Genomic DNA, 3,394 nt, shown 5'->3' with positions numbered 1-3,394 from the left:
TCATTGTATCACATCAAGGGCACACACTGTCAACATGACCGATCACTGTTGGTGTTGACCTTGGTGACCTAGCCTAGGTAGTATTTGTCGGGTTTCCACACTGTAAAGCTGCTCTTCCCTCCCCGACACCTTTCCATACTGTATATAGTACCTTTTGAAGAACAGAAATTCTTAATTTTTACTGAGTGGAGGCTGCATGGTCTGGGAGAGGGGCACGATCTTCGCCTCCACAGGGATCCCAGATAGGATGTCTGGTTTGCAGAGATCAACTCATGTCACCGAGCTCACTCGAATCACTCAGAACTCACGGCTGGACTTAATTGGGGTGTGAAGGTGGGACTTAGGGAAGCAACTGGAATTATGTATTCTTTCAATTCATGCATCTGGACCTCTAGCTGTGAAACCCAAGAGCCAAGAATTTGACATTTCTGGTTCTCCTGAGAGTCTTCCCCTCAGGGCAATGGATGGCTGGAGTCCTGCCTATTTGACCTGGGGGGAGGGGGGAGAAAGGCTTGTTTTAGGCTAACAAATGGGGTCATAACTTCAAATATTGTATTACCCTGCCATACACATATGCATCTCTAAATGCTTCAGTGGAAAAGTTAACCACACATCACCAGTTGTTTACTGAGCACTGAAGATTGAATCAGCAAAGCTGCATTCATGAAGCAGAACTGCTGACGATTCAGAATGTGACCTTGAGTACACATGCCCTTTACTAGGCTTCAATCTCTCAATCTATGAAACAAGGAGAGGGCTTCTGACAATGTTTATCTTGCTAAATTCCAAGGCTGTAAGGAACAGCAATGCCGCTTTGCGACCTCAGGTGAAAGGGGCCCTTAGATGTAAAGAATAAGCTATTCGCTCTCAGCTCAAAAAGGGATGTTATTTCTCAAGACATAAATGGAGTGTGAAAGATTGTGAGGTTTTCTGGGGGAATGGGAGGTGGGGATTAATTGTATAGTCAAGTCTATTTACAAAATTTTTGGTCTTCCTCAAATTCAAAGAAATAAGAATGTACTAGAACTATTTTAAGAACAGAAACATTCACTCCTTTCCTTGTTTCCTTAGGCTAGATGAAACGGCAGGCAGTCTGCTCCACTTTAGCTGATTATGTCCCTAAATAAGGTTTAGATAAGCTCTTGCAGGGCCTGTGATTCAAAACCTGTTCTAAGACATGCAGGAAGATGGACAAAGCATGAAATCTTAGTTGGTGTGAAGAGATTGTGAATTTATCATGCTTAAAAATGAATATTTAAAAGTGATTAATTTTTTTTCGGCTGGGTGCGGTGGCTCCCGCCTGTAATCCCAGCACTTCGGGAGGCTAAGGCAGGTGGATCATCTGAGGCCAGGTGTTCGAGACCAGCCTGGCCAACAACATGAAACCCCCGTCTCTATTAAAAATACAAAAATTAGCCGGGCATGGTGCCGCACGCCTGTAATCCCAGCTACTTGGGAAACTGAAGCAGGAGAATTGCTTGAACCCGGGAGTCGGAGGTTGCAGTGAGCCGAGATCACACCACTGCATTCCAGCCTGGGCAACAAGAGGGAAACTCCATGTCAACAACAACAACAAAAAGTGATTAATTTTTTTCAAGTCAGTCACATTAGAGTAGATGTTTTGGAAATTAGGTGCTTTAGACATTTTGGTTCTAATAATTTCACATGCCTAATGGAAAAATATCTCTTCTCCCTTTCAGAGTTCTCTAAAGTCCCATTTGTACAAATTCTCCTCTAGAGGAAAAGCAAGTCTGAGAGTTTCCTGTTTCTTGACGTTAGGTGAGGATATCGACTCTATTCCCTAAACCGAGAGTGGCTTTGGTAAGCATAATGTGTTCTAGAAAGTTCAAACTATTTAGGGAGTGTTTTTCTTCTTTTGCTTTCTTTCTTTTTTAATAAAGAGACAGGGCTTTGCTATGTTATCCAGGCTGGTTTTCAATTCCTGCTGTCAAAGGATCTTCCCTCCTCGGCCTCTCAAAGTGCTGGGATTACAGGTGTGAGCCACCACACCCGGCCTCGAGAGGTCTTTCTGATTCCGTTTTCAGTTGGGCAAGGTTTTCCTAGAGTCTACCAGGTCTGCTACCTGGGGAACTCTTGGGGTCACTACTTTTAACTCACTCTCATTTTTTTCACCCTCAGGAAACTCCAGGAAGAAAATGAAGACTGGGAACTGAAGAAACAATAAGGCATTTCCCCCCTCCCCGCCCCAATAACTCTGTCTTACATTTGTGCACTAAACCATGCTCAAATGCCTTCAATGGCTTAGTGTAGGTCTCTTATGTACAATTTAAGATCCTCAATAAATATGTCCCTAACTGAAAGTTTTAGCTCTGTGCCTCCTCTCTTATATGATCTCTTCTTTGATCAAACTGATGCACACTTGATGGGATCTTTCTTCCCTCCTTACCTAGTTTTCACTGGAACAACCTCCCTATCTCCTATCCTTGGATATGAAACTATTTCCACCTTTCAAGGTCATCAGCTGGGGTGTCATTTTCTACCTGCAGACGCTATAGTGTGTCCCTTCTTGCCTCACATCATAGGCAAAAGACTATGAACTGCAGGAGGCAAGGATTCTAGTCTAATTACTATGTCTAGCCTTCATACATCCTCATGGAACACCTTGCCCAGATTGGAAACTGAGTGAATGGGCAAATTAAGTTATTAATTAACTTTCTGTCCCATAACTCCTTGTACATCGGAAAGTCTTTGGAGGTAGACTTGCCAGATTTAGCGAATCAAAATATAGGATACCCAGTTATATTTGAATTTCAGATAACCAGTAATACTTCTTTTACAAGTATGTCCTATAAATTAATTGCGACATACTAACAAATAATCTTTGTTTATATGAAATTCAAATTTAACTGAGCGTCCTGTATTTTATCTGGCAACACTACGTGGAGGGCAGGGGTTCCCTGAGGTGCCTGGCTTCTTCACAGCAGGTGCTTGGCGTCTGTGTACTTGTTAGAGCGAAACCCCAACCAGCCCCGCCTTTCACAGCTGGCGTCCGTAGCGGGGCGGAGGCACAAGATCAGGAAGACTGACACTCTGGTTGGAGACCGTCGCTCCAGACTGGCAGAAAGGTCTGCACTCGGGAGGCCGCCTCACCCTGTGGGTTCCAAGACCCCTCGACTGGCTCCATCACCCCCTCTGACCACCCGCCCTACCCTCCACGTCGTGACCCGTCATCACTGACCTGGGAGGCGGGACTGCCCGGCTTTGTCAATCGCTGCCTCCCATTGGCAGAGCCCTCCATCCGTTACTTTAACCCCGCCCATCAGGCAGAAGCTTCCCAGGTTACGTCTATTCCGTAGGCCGCAGCGTAGCTGCTGATTGGTGAAGAAAGCGGCAGCTGTCGCTGCGGACGCGACCAAGGGAGGAGACCCGGGAG

The sequence above is a fragment of the Aotus nancymaae genome, unplaced genomic scaffold, assembly GCF_030222135.1.
Source record: "Aotus nancymaae isolate 86718 unplaced genomic scaffold, 86718_ANA_hifiasm-v0.15.2.pri h1tg000058l, whole genome shotgun sequence".
In the NCBI taxonomy this organism is placed as follows: Eukaryota; Metazoa; Chordata; class Mammalia; order Primates; family Aotidae; genus Aotus; species Aotus nancymaae.
The sequence above is the reverse complement of the archived record's forward strand: the minus strand, read 5'-3'. Positions refer to the sequence as shown.